Below are 13,626 nucleotides of genomic sequence, written 5' to 3'. Positions count from 1 at the left end.
AGCTCCACTAGTCACTCTATCAAAAGGGGTTTTTATTACACCAAACTGTAATAGCCATTTCAAATTTATTATGTGTTACATACCTTCCCAGGAACTCACCTATGCTAACCACAGCCAAGTCCAGCAAAGACTACCACTTGACACGCCTGACATTTATTTGTCAGAGCTACTGTCAACAGCAAGACTGTGACTAGTCAGGGCAGCAGCACAGTGCAGAAGTACTTTGCCCCACAGAAAGTTTAAACTTGTTCCTTTTGCACATCCTCTTTACAAAATCATTTTCACTGTAAATTATTTTGACTATGAGTACTATACAAAGGGATCCTCTGATCCCACAGTGCATAGCTGTTCCCTTCTAAGAATATAATTAAAACAACTATTTAGCATAACTCTTATGATACTTATTTTCCTCTGTGGGAAACCTTCTTACAGAATCAGACTAATTCAGGCTGAAAAGGACCTCTAGAGGCCATATTCTCCAATACCCAGCCAAGGCAGTGATGATTTCAAAGTTAGATCTTGTTCAGAGTCTTGTACAGCCAATTTTTCAGACCTCCAAGGGCAAATCCTGCAATATCAATGACCCCAGGTCAGAGCTCAACCATTTTCATTGTTAATTTGTTTCATTACACCCTGTTGGAATTTCCCAATTTCCATGTGTGACAACTACACCTCGACCTTTCTCTGTGCACCCCAGAGAAGAGTATCGCTCTCTGTTCCATAACACCTAATCAGGAAACGGAAAGCAGCAACTTACCTTCATTTTCTAATCTCCAGTCTGGGTAAACCCAGATCACTCAGCATCCTCTTGTATACCACATGCTCCAGCCCCCAGTCACCTAAGCATCCCTCCCCTGGGCTCTCTCCAGTTTGTCTCTACCTTTCTTGCACTGGGGACCAAAGACTGGACACAGCATTATTCCAGGACAGTCTTGTCAAAAGCAATAGTCCCATTCCTCAACCAGGTGGGCACACTCTTGCTAATACAGCTCAGCACGCCATTAGCCTCCATCGCTGCAAGAGAACACTGCTGACTCCAATTCAAAGCTGCTTTTTAATCACCATATACTTTTATTCCTACAATTCATCTACCATAAGAATAAGGGTAGAAATAGAAGAAAGCAAGTGATTTGCATGGTCACCAAATACCCCTTGGGCAATACTACAATATAAGCAAGAAACTAACATTGTAGCTAATACTGTTAGTGAAAACTTACAAAGGAAAGAAGCGGGGCATGATTTTACAGCCATGAAGGTCAACCCAAATTTTACATTAGAAAGGACAGCAATACTCCACATCTGAAGCAGTGAACTTGCAAATCAGTACAGTAAGCCTGAAAAGTTTCTGTCTCTTTTTCTGCTGAATTTTTAAAGGAAAATATTTTAGGTAACATCTACTGATGACTGAAACAAGGTGGCTGCCCCACGTTAAAACTCTTTAAAATACTTATGAAAATGCAATAAAGTCTTTCACATATTTCACCTTGATCATGCAGCACTGCTTTACAGTCCCCTGACATACCGGGCACCATCAACTACCTTACATTCTGCTCTCAAAGCAAGTTCTTCTGAGGACAACCTCAGAAGAGCAGCACAAAGGATTTGACAAGTAGATGCACAGCTTCATGAGTAGCGTCTCAGATCACCTAAACACAGATCTCTCTGGAACAGCTTTTTTTTTTTTTTTTTTTTTTACAGTGAGCAAACAAAGAAATATCTACATTTAAAGAAAATTAAATGTGGTTTAGAATGCAGCTATACAACTTCCTGCAGTTGATCCCAAGAAAAATAAAATACACATGATCTGTAACTTCCTTTGCCTGTTTTTTGAACTCGAGAGTGAAAGCTTTAAACATCAGGATTTTCTTATTAGTTACTTCTCAGATTTTTGCTAAATTAAATTCTTGAATATCATCTAACACTAAAATATTTCAATGTGCTGATAACATGGGCTAAAATACCCTCTCAAAGAAAAAACATTTCTAATCATTATTTTGAGATAGCATGTACTGCATTACTTTGATGAGCAGTACTTGCTACTCACTTACCAGCACTAATTCCAAAGCATTCAGAGAGAATCTAGGCATAGGTCAAAACAGATACAAGAGGAAGGAGATGTGTGAGAAGGAAGATGCATTACGTGAACTGATCTATTGAGAGCAGTCTTGCTTGCCTGGCAGTGTAAAGCATGCCCTCACAGGAGGTGAATCAGGTTTCATTCAGAGACTCAAGGAAGACAGCTTTCTATATACCTTTGTAGGATGCTGACCATATGCAAGAATGGGTTTAATAAAGATTCTATTTATCATTTATTTAAAGCTTGTCTTTTATTACTTTGCTACATATTGTTGCTGCCTGGAGCAGGTTTTTCATATTTACCTAGGAGCTAAAACCTCCAGAATCACAACTGTCAAACACTCCAATAACAACCAGCAGCCCTGGACCTTAAGATTATGCCATACAAGTTCAAAACCTACCCCCACGGCTGCTGAAGAAGTTCCACACAAGAGCATAAGATATGTTTTAAGATTGAAAAATGGACATGGAAATATTTATACACACACATATACTCATTTTTGTATACTGTAAGCAGAATTCTGCATATTATAGACATATCCAAAGTAAATAATCCGTCAGCAATTTAATAACAATGACAGACATCAGGTATCTATAATATTCTGTATCCATGACGGAAAAGCCATGGCAAATGCACCAGAGCTGTTGCATAGTGGTAGTTTTAATGCTGCCTACCTAAACTCCCCATGCCAGCCTACTAAAAAGTGGCAGACAAGATGTAGCACTGCGCCAGAAGTAAAACAGAAATCAGTGCCTCTCTGAAGAGAGACCCCTCTGCCTGTACACAGCATAAACACACACATCAGCACAGGATTCAACTCAGGTCTGAAGTCCTACACACAACATGGAAAGATTTTGCCATCGCTTGTCTAATAAGGACAAAACCCACTCTATGTGCAAAGTTTTTTTAACAGCTCGAAGACTGACACTTTTACTTCTTCAGGTTTTGGGTTTTGCTTATCTCTTTGTCCTATCCTCTCTGTTTAGCTTAGAGAGGACTTCCAGAGTACTATGCTAATTAGCACAGCTGGCACTCTATATTAAAAACAAAAATAGCCAAAAAAATAATCTAGTGAAAAGGAAAATTGAATGAGCTCAAGTGCATTTCACCATTTAATTACTATTGGCATATTTTAATTGTATCTAAATAATTTTAATTCTGATCTGGCTAGCAGACTTGCCATAACTCCTGAAAAACAAAGTCATAAAAGTTAGGCATGTGATATGACAGGGTCTACTGCCCTACACACTTGCTATAAAGCGCTACAAAAATGTATATGGCTGTAATCAAAGCTGACAATAATACGCTCACTCTGTCAGGATAAAAGAAAGGTGAACAATACAGAAAACTTAGGCTGGTGTAGAAAATAAATCCAGAATCTCCAAAGTATTACTTCAACAAATGACACAAATATTTAATAAAATGAAGTTTTTTTTTGCTTTCAATAACAAGAATAGTTCCTGAAAAAAAAATTAAAAAAAAAAGAAGTAGAATAGAAATTTACCTATACGGAATACAAATTCTCTACACTTCCCTGTATTTCATTTGGCTTTTTCCCAGTGGGCCTAATTCTAGGGTTTTATGTCTGTACTTCCTACATGTTCAGCATTTTCCAATTTATATACCTTGAATATGAATTAAACTATAGATTTCAGAGTTAAATGATTTTTCAACTCTTAAAGATTTCCCAGTATTGCAGCAAATGGAGTACTACGCTTTACTTTGAAGGAGGGAAATACAATTTAACTGACATTTCATCAGTGTCTTGGGACTCAAATATTGTCTCCTATAATACTGAATATTTAATTAGAACACAACCTACAAAGAGGCAAGATTTGACACAATTTTTTCCCCAAAGTCTTTCCTAAGCTTTAACAGTAGTTTGCACTTAAAATATGCATTTTAATAGACTTTGTTATTATAAATAAGGAATTTCAATAACTGTTGTCTCCCCTTAATATATAAACAAGGAGATAGTCAATGATATCGAAAGAGAACATACTCAATGCCAATAACTTACAGGGTTCAATGCTACAAGATATTATGGAAACTACAGGTTATTAAACAGGCAAGAATATACATTAAAACCTCATGCATGAAGTAACTGCTATCTGAGAAGGGTTAGAAGAAAATTCCACTGTGACACAAAGCACACCATAACTGCTCACAATAGTTGGATGACACCAGACCAGCTTTGTACAGCATCCCATCCAGGAATGGCTACTTTTTTAAATCATTGCTAGTAACACATACTTGGAGAACTACACCCTAGGGTGCAAAACTGCGGAAAATCAGAACTTTGTCTCTAAAATACTGGTGTTTCATACAGCAGTTGGCATAGATGTGGTTGAACCTGACTGCAACTCTGATTTTACACATGTAGATCTACAGAATTCACAGGGACTTTATTCATACTACCATACCTCTCCCGCCATATCCATATGGACAGAACTGGGAAAGTGGATGATCCCTTTCAGATGCATCTGGCTCACACTCCTGCTATACACACCTGTGGGCACCTCATAACTAGGAATTTGCTAGAATAACTCATTTCATTCTAGAGAAACATGGATATGTGAGAATACTGAACCTTCTATACCTCACCCATACTAGAGACCCATTAGCCCTGAAACAAGCTACTGTCCATAAATCTCTTTTACAGACCATGTCTTTAGCAGAAAACCAAAAAGGCATCATGGTGAACCACTCCTTCATGGTGTCACTCCTTCTACCTGGAGAAGACCTGATTTTCGAGTGTAACAGAGATGCTTTACCATACTGCTACTGCGGTGACTTAGCCTGAAAAGGCAAGTGGACTGCAAGATCCCCCAGCTCTGCAAGAAAGTGCAGAAGAGAATCAGACGAGATGCAAAGTGCAACTGACTATCTGCTTTGGAGCCAGCCTACACATACTTAGTCACAGAATAACAAGAACCCGCATTAAGGGAGATCCTGTACTGGTAAGCACTCTAGTTTACTATCACACTACTATAGAGGGACAATACTGCAACCCTTCAGTTAGCAAAATGTATTTCTCTGGAAACTTACCCATACAAAAAGCTGAGGACCAACCTCCTCTGGTCATTAAATCAGGCTCAGACAGACCCTGACACATCAAGCCCATGGGTTGGTTAATATTTTAAATCAAAAACTGTCTTTCTTGGTAAAAACCAAAGCACACACCAGCTCTCGATCTCTTATTTCAAGAGCTATGTTATTTTCAGTTTTGCTTCCAACTCTTCCCAAATGACATAACCAGAACTGAAAACTAGTGATGTCCACGTAGCAACTTTCACCACACACAACTGGTCTAAGTTTACATTGTCACCACTTTACCCTAAATCAGCTTCTCCCACACAGCACAGGCTCTTGCGCTAGGTATTCAATTCCTTCAGTTAATCATAACATTATCTATAATTAACCTATGCTTGCTAAACTTTCTCATGAGAACTCTTCCAAGAGTAAGAGCTGAAGAACAGTCTCAGCCAATTCCCTCTCTTTGGGCTGCTGCTGTGCTGTCCTGACTGGCATTCTTTGGATACAGCACAGTCCTTGGGCAATAATATTTTGTGTTGCTACATTAAATATTTTGCTTTCAGAAGCCATGTTATCATTACCTATCCCTCTTCAAAGCATTAAGTTAGACCGCATTTATCGCCAATGATTAAGCCCTTCATATTGTGTTACACAAAGCTTGCTAAAATGCTATTAAGCACATCTCACCCAAAGGCAAAATATCAACGCTATCAAACCCAGCACAATTCTGCCACAGATTCAAATGACCAAACTGCCAGTCTCAATACAGACAACATTGTACAGATAGAAAACATCAAAATTGCATAAACAGCATTCACATTACCTCCCTGTATCGGCGCCTGCAACACGCAAGGCACATTGCTGAGCCCTCACATCGCGTTTGCTAACGAGGTATCCCTGACTCGCGGGCAGCAGCAGGGCTCCCGCAGACCCTCACACAGCCCACCCCGCTCCCACAGCGGGAATCCCTGCTCCAGCCCCGAGCTCCCAGCACCGTCCCACAGCAAGACACGAAGGTGCGGTGGCTGGCAGAGGTTTTCGCTCCCCGAAGGAGCAGAAGGGCCACCCTGCACTGCACGCCTTCCCGACCATGTACCGAGTTACTCAAGTAAGTAACTAACCTACACGCAGGGGGATGAAGTAGCCAGCTAAAAGAAACCCAGTGCACACCGTGGCTCTCTCTGCGCTGGAATCTCATTCACCAAAGCGCACCCCGGCTGGGATCCTGCTTTCATCCTCTGAATCACTTTCTACAACAAGCGCTGCCAAGACCCATTAGCTTGTTTTAATAAAACTAGGTAAACATCAGGTATTTTTGCTTGTTTCCCGCTAGGATAACTACTCGTTGATGCAAATGACGGTAAACAGGACAGCGAAGGGTAGCTCAGCGGCGGCAGCAGCAGCGGTTACTCTACCCCGGTTCGGGGCTGTCAGGGTCCCGAGCACAAGCACGACTTCACGCTATATCGAATCACTCCCTCACGACGTCTCGGGTACGCTTTTGTCTGCGAAGCAGAAGGAATAAGGCGCGCAGGCACTAACGCGAAGCCGCTAACGGGCTCAACACGGAGATAACCACCGCGCCCCCAACCCGAGCGAACCGCGCACAGGTACGAGCCCAGACACGCGCGGGAGGGACTGACAAACGAGCAGCTGGCCCCGCACTCCACTCCCCGCCTCCCCCGTTACCGGCCGGCCCCGCTTTACCTCCGCAGCCTCCCGCTCCCGCCACCGCCCCGCCAGTGCAGCCGGCAGCGGCGGCGGCAGCCCCGGCCCCCCGGCCCGCCCCGCCCCGGCCCGCCCCGCCCCCTGGCGGGGCCGCCGGGGGTTCGCGCGCCCCCTTCCCGCCCGCGCTGAGGGGAGCCCTGCCCGCCATTTTTCCCCCCTCTGAGGGGCGGCGGGGGCTCTGCGGGCCAGGAGCACGCTGTCCGCACGCTGTCAGCTGCGTTCCGAACCTCCGCCGTCCTCGGTACTGCGTACCAGGGAGCGAGGGCACTGGGCGGGCTTCGCCCCCTTGCCCTGCAAGCCGAGGGTGCCGCCACAGCAGTTCTTTTAACTGCGCTGCCTGCAGCCGGTGGGTGAAGTTTGCCCCTCAGCAAACTCGCAGCCTGGCACCCGCTTACAGCACCTTCGGGGCTTGTGTGCCTCCTCCTGCCCTGGTGCTGGCGTGATTCCTGTGCTTTCTGCAGGCGCTTGGGCCCACGGGGAGCTCCAGGAGTGAAATGTTGCATTTCTCAAAGGGAAGAAATCCCAAAAGAGGGGGAAGAGGTGTGATGATGCTCTGGCCGGGATGGGAAACCAGCCACGAAGTCTCTATCTCAGCTGCCATTCATCTCGGCTTAAAGTCTTTGGGAGATGCACACGGACAAAAATACGCTCTATTCAGATTTCTGACAGCCGTAATGAGCTCAAGGAAGAATTATGTAAACATTATTAAGTGTAATAAACACACATCAGCATTAGGCAGCCTTGTGTTGAAATGTTGGTAAAAGCCACAGCGAGCGTTTTATTCATAATGTCTTTTTAACTCTATGTAGCTGGTGTAATAGGCCCTGTGCTTTGCTGTTCCTTGACGGAAAATCGTTACCCAGTAATAGATGAGCCTGTTCAGAAGGAGAGCCACTGGAATACTGCACACTTTCTCTCATAGATGCTGCGTATGAGAGGAAGTGGCAGGAGGCCTGCCAACTTTCCCAATTTAATTATTAAGCTGTCAGTTCCTGACTCCTTGTTTCAACTTCCTGAGGCAACATCTGGCTGTAATAACAAAAATAAATAAATAACATAAAATCTGATCATTCACTTGGCAGCATTCTATTTGCAATGCTCTTTTTACTGCAACTCATATGAGAAACTCAATATGGGGAAGATCTGGACCTGTCATCTCTCTGAACTACCTGTGAGTAAAGGGGAGCATAGTTTCAACCATGATCCTCAGGGCTCATACTTGAACCTTTCTTCAGCAAGTCCAGTGGTGTGCATTTTAATCTTCCTAATCCTTCTTTTATTCATAAGAACATCAGTGTTTTTTTTCACTGTGTGAGGATGAATGATAAGACTTTGGGACATAAAAATATAAAATATTTTGCTAGCCAAGATTTTTTGCATTTTTGTCAAACACTGCTTCACAAGGGTAATGTTGGTTTCAGGAGGAAAAAAAAAAAATAGTACCATAAAGGATATCAGATCTAAATGCTACCAAATGTGAGCAAAACAGTGAAATTTTAAAATACCTATGATGTGTCTTCACGTGTTCTCTGGGTCTGTTTCACATGATGTGACAGCTTCAGCTCACAATTTGTTATTGCACTGGCTTTTGGAAATGTGTGCCTTCTTTTTTCATATCCTCACTCAAATATGCACACACTTACAAAAATATGTGTCTATATATGTACACATGCACACAGAGACAAATACAGAGTGACTCAGCTCTGCATTCTACTTGCTTAATCAGTTTTCAAAGCTCTTCCATTTAAAATGCCTGAAGCCACCTTTCCCACATTGCTTCTTTCACTGCCAAGGTGCAAAGCCTATGACAAAGCTAGGCTATCTATACTGCTTTCTTGTGGGTCACACTCTCTTAAATGCCTTCCCACGGGTCAGGAGATCAGCCCTTCCGTTAATCACAGGGCAGCGTGTACTTCAGCGCTGAGCCTGCACATCAGTCCTAGGGAGTCCTAGAAAACCTTTCTTCTCAGTGGTTGCTTGGAGCTAAGGAAGGAGGATCTGGAGACACAGGTCCCGTCAGTGAGACGGTATCAGGATTGCTGGGGGTGGGTGACCACCATCACCCACGACCAGCATACTGCACTGTACGATGCTTCTGTCTCTCCTGTGCTAAGGAGGTGTAGATACTGCGGTGGTAAGTATGAGTTGGGCATGTGTGGCCACAGTGCCTAATGCAATACCTCCAAGTGTGACTCTTAGTGCTCACAGAGAAAGCAGTCTTTCTCTTCTTCTATTCCATTAATTCTCTCCCCCATTAAGAAGTTAGGTGTAGAGATAACAAGAGTTTGAAGTCAATGTCGGTGCCTTTTGGGCTTCTGTCAGAGGTTTGACATTCATTCCTCCTTCCTCCCTCCCCTCAAATTTCCTTCCTCTCATACCTTGGAGGAACTTCTGGAACATTTTATTGATTTCTTCGATGCTCTCCACTGGAACTTCTCATAATTCCTGGCTTCTTAAGGCTCACTGGGTAGTTTTTCTTTTATATCCTCCTGTTAAGGTGGCAGAAAGGCTAACTATCCTGTCAAGTAGGGCAGCCTTTCTTAAATCATCGAAAAAACTCTGGATAATCCTTTCATACCTGTCTCCCATCTTCAAGTGAAATGACTATACCTCTTAAGTCCTCGTAGAAGGGGATTGACTACTTTATATAAATTCCATTCAAGATTTTCCTGTTTTCCCTACAGTTCATGAAAGATTAGTCAGACTCTTCCTTTACTGTAAAGAAGAAAGAAAATAGAGCGAGGGGAGAATGTTAAAAGTGGATTTTCTGGTCTAATTGTATTTATCATTTTTTCTGCCATTAGCCAATTTCAAGGCATATGGCCCAGATTTTATTTTTAGAAAATGTCACCTGGGAATAAAAAAGAAAAAGAAAAAAATTAAAAGACAGAATAAAAAAAATTTAAAAAAAAACACAAAAAACCAACAAAAAACAACCCACAGAACAAAACATTTCAAAATGCTCAAGAACAAAGCAGTGTCTCTGAGGCAGCAGCAAAGACTACACTGAATCCTGTGATGAGATGCAGCTTTGAAAACATCTGCATAGTCTCTTGCTATACAAAGTAAAGTAGTAAAATTTGTACTATAGGAAGAAGAATCTGTACTTGTGTACATTAAAGAGTCTATCATCAATTTCCCTACTTTTTGCTTCCTTCACAACTTCTTTACCATATATGAATTCAGCAGTAAAGAGGAAACTATGCACAAAATGAGCAAATCCTTTACAAAAAGTAGGTTGAAGAACAGTTTAATCCAGGGAATTTCACAATCTGCTGATGAAGGTCAATAACATGATGGATAAGACTGCAACAGATGTATTTATATATTTACAAATGTGAAAGCAGAAATTAGGGTCTTCTTAAAAGTAGCAGCTGTTAATTGCCAGCCTCACATACACACTTGGAGAGACTGCTAATTAAGTGAACGAAAAACTAGAGGAGTTTCAGCTCCAAGTTACTTGCCATGGACCTGAGAGGTCAGGTGCAGGACCCTGATTCCTGAGCTGCATAACATATGAAGGCAATGATACCTATCTGAAACAAAATTGCTTGTGCAGAAAGAACTTTTACCAGGGAAAGTAGGATGTGCTGATCCTCTAGGGCCAGCATCAGCAGCTATTAAAACAAACTGACTGATGTCAGCCTCCCAGATATCTGTTATTGTATAGTCTGGAGACATCGGCTCATATAAAACTGCAAAATGCTTGAGACTCAGAATCTAAAATTACTTTCCCTTAATGAAAAGCATCATGTACTGAAAGGAAAAAAAAAAAACATCCTGCAGGATTTGCAACATCAGCTAGCAGGCGAGAGAAATCCAGAATCCCATTGAGCTTGGGGGGATTTCTGCACACTTATTTGAACATTTGTTGCAACAGCCACCACTCATCTAAGGACATGATATAAATCCCAAGGTAGTAATAATAACAACTCAATCCCTAACAATATTTTTTTTTCCTACAAGATACTGGTAAGAAGGAACATGTAGTCTGTGGATAGAGTTTAGAGCACAATTTTTGTCTCTGTAATGCTTACTAGGTAACAGATGATATTTTACCTTTAGAGATTAAAAATAAAGCTGTGGTGAAACCAGACCATCATGCAATAATAACTGATGGCGGCAGCTGAGATTACAGGAGCATCTGCAGCTACAAATACTCAGCTGGGATTCCTTTAGGCTTCTGTGTATCACCTGGTCTTCTGTTATCTCCTTGGGAATTGAAGTAAACAGCACATGGGTGCCATGACTTCTGAATGCTTGATAAAGGAAGTAAAAAATAAAGCTAAGGAAAAATCCAACCAGTATAATTGATATTGTAAAGCCTCCTCTACTGAGCTTGATAATGACTTAACAAGGGCATGCATAAAAGACAAAGAAAAAAGGTTTAGAACAGCTAACCCATTTGTTACCTGAGAGTTTTCTTCAATGCTAATGAGAAGATTGGGAGACATAATTAGGTGCATTGTGTTTGAAGAACTGCTTCTCAGAGTTGTCTCCAGGATGGACTGGCAGGGAGTATCAGGGAGCAAGTGTACTGATAAGACAATATGAAGAACATGGGAGGACCATTTGGTGGGAGTGAAAAGGGTTGTAACTGTTTAAGGAACTGGGATGTAAAACTGCAGAAAGCAATGCCATTGTGTAAGAAATCATATCATTTGGCATATAATCAGTGACAATTGGAAACTTAGTTACAGAAAAAAAGTGCACAGGACAGAAAAATTCTTACAGACATGCAAGTAAATAAACAAAGAGAGCTGGCTAAAGTACTGTGGACTTATAAGGAAAAGCTTTATTTGGATGGAGAAAGAACGAAAATGGAAGTTACAGAAAGACAGATGTCTAAATCAATCTGTGTCTGTATTTCAGGATTTGTCCTATACACTTCTGATAACATGCAATTCCCCCAAGGTTTCTGCTGGATCTTTTCATGAAGAAACTGATGCACCTAGTAGGCACAGATCAGTGTTACTGGGTGGGGGGGGGTCACAAATGAAGCAATGGGGAATACAACAGTATTTCATTCTTGTTTTGGTCCTTAAGGCTGATCACAGTAGTTATGGAGTTTACAGAGTATATGGATTACACTGCCTCCTATTTTACAAAGTGTCACCAAAAATATGTTAATAGGAAAGGTGTTACCAAGCACAACTATGGGCTGGGCGGAAAATGGGTTCAGAGCAGACCTGAGAAGGACTTTTAAGTGTTTGTTGACAAGAAGCTCAACATGAGCTGGCAGCCCAGAAAGCCAGCTGTATCCTGGGCTGCATCAAAAGAAGCATGACCAGCAGGTCAAAGGAGGTGATCCTGCCCCTCCACTCTGCTCTCGTGAGACCTCATTTGGAGTACTGTGTGCAGTTCTGGTGTCCTCAACATAAAAAGGACATGGAACTGTTGGAACAAGTGCAGAGGAGGGCTGTGAAGGTTATACAAGGGGTGGAGCACCTCTGCTATGGAGACAGGGTGGAAGAGTTGGACTTGTTCAACCTGCAGAAGAGAAGGGTCTGGGGAGACCTTAGAGCAGCCTTTCGGTACCTAAAGGGGGCCTACAAGATAACTGGAGAGGGACTTTTTTACAAAGGCATGTAGTGACAAGAATGGCTTTAAGCTGACAGAGGGGAGATTTAGATTAGACATTAGAAATGCATTTTTCACTATGAGGGTGGTAAGATACTGGCACAGGTTGCCCAGAGAAGCGGTGGCTGCCCCATCCCTGGCAGTGTTTAAGGTCGGGTTGGATGGAGCTTTGAGCAACCTGGTCTAGTGGAAGGTGTCCCTGCCCCTGCCCCTGCCCCTGGCAGGGGGCTTTAAACTAGATGATCTTTAAGATCCCTTCCAACTCTGACTGTTCAATGATTCTATGAAATGATGAGAAGAAATAAGCTTTGCTGATAGCATGCAACAGCAAAGTATGCTTTGTGAAAGGATTTGGTAGCCCAGCCACTAAGGGATGAAAGACTGGGGACAGTTGCTCATACACTGATGAAACACAGCATTGCAGTTTGGCCCTGCAAGCTGTGTGTTCTGGCAGAGGACTCCAGATGGTTGTTATAAGTCAAAGCTTCAGACATCTTCAGACAAGTATAAACTAGAGTCTGGCCTGTGAGTAATGGAAGGGCTATACTGTGTAAATCAGATCAGTGGTCCATGCTTAGAGTTCTGATCAGAGAAGAACAACAAATCTGTGTTACAAAGGTCCCTGTGTCATCTTTTTGTGTGATACTACTCAGCCCTCAACAATCCAATGCTGTTTTGATAAAATTATTTTTGGATTCATGCTTCCCGAGAAACTTTTGTATTTATCAAAACCTTTATCAAGGATCTTTGCATCTGCACAGGTACCAGATGCAAAAGACTTGTGTGTCAGTGACTTGGGACAATATTTCAAGAGAAGTTAGCAGCAAGCATGTCAAACAAGAGATAGCAAAACCCAAAAAAAACAAACCAAAACAAAAAAAAATACATCTAAGAAAAAAGAAACAAGCAAACAAAATACCACCAGAAAGGTGCAACTATGCAACTAAAGAGTGGAAGACTTCAGCATAGTGTGTGCCCAACTAATGGGCCTGACCCATAATTGTAGTCCATCTAAAAGCAGAGCCCTGGGAATGACTACAGCATTCAGAATCTTTGTAGATGATGGATTCCTGGTTTTCTGGGAGTTTCTACGATACTGAAACTTGTGTTACTGGTTAGATTCCTGTAAACATAGACATAGAAAAAGCCTTTGATAATCAGTGCAAGCAGCTATAGGGATGTATGTGTCTTTATAAATGCGCCTT

At 42.1% G+C, this 13,626-nt stretch overlaps 1 protein-coding gene across 3 annotated transcripts in view; it reads right to left on the bottom strand.

Moving 5' to 3' along the window:
* The window catches only part of RARB (retinoic acid receptor beta), a 325,364-nt gene extending 318,472 nt beyond the window's left edge, over window positions 1-6,892 (bottom strand). For 2 of the 3 annotated variants that reach the window (XM_061464957.1, XM_061464961.1), the window contains exon 1: window positions 6,821-6,892. The gene's annotated coding sequence lies outside the window, so the exon portion shown is untranslated. The remainder of the gene's footprint in view (window positions 1-6,820) is intronic. The other variant, XM_061464958.1, reaches the window with a different exon arrangement.
* Between the last annotated feature and the right edge of the window lie 6,734 nt (window positions 6,893-13,626).

This window comes from Pezoporus flaviventris, unplaced genomic scaffold, assembly GCF_033815535.1.
Source record: "Pezoporus flaviventris isolate CSIRO_AGI_PZ_B2104156 unplaced genomic scaffold, CSIRO_AGI_Pfla_v1 ptg000037l, whole genome shotgun sequence".
Classification (NCBI taxonomy): Eukaryota; Metazoa; Chordata; class Aves; order Psittaciformes; family Psittacidae; genus Pezoporus; species Pezoporus flaviventris.
The sequence above is the reverse complement of the archived record's forward strand: the minus strand, read 5'-3'. Positions and strand labels throughout refer to the sequence as shown.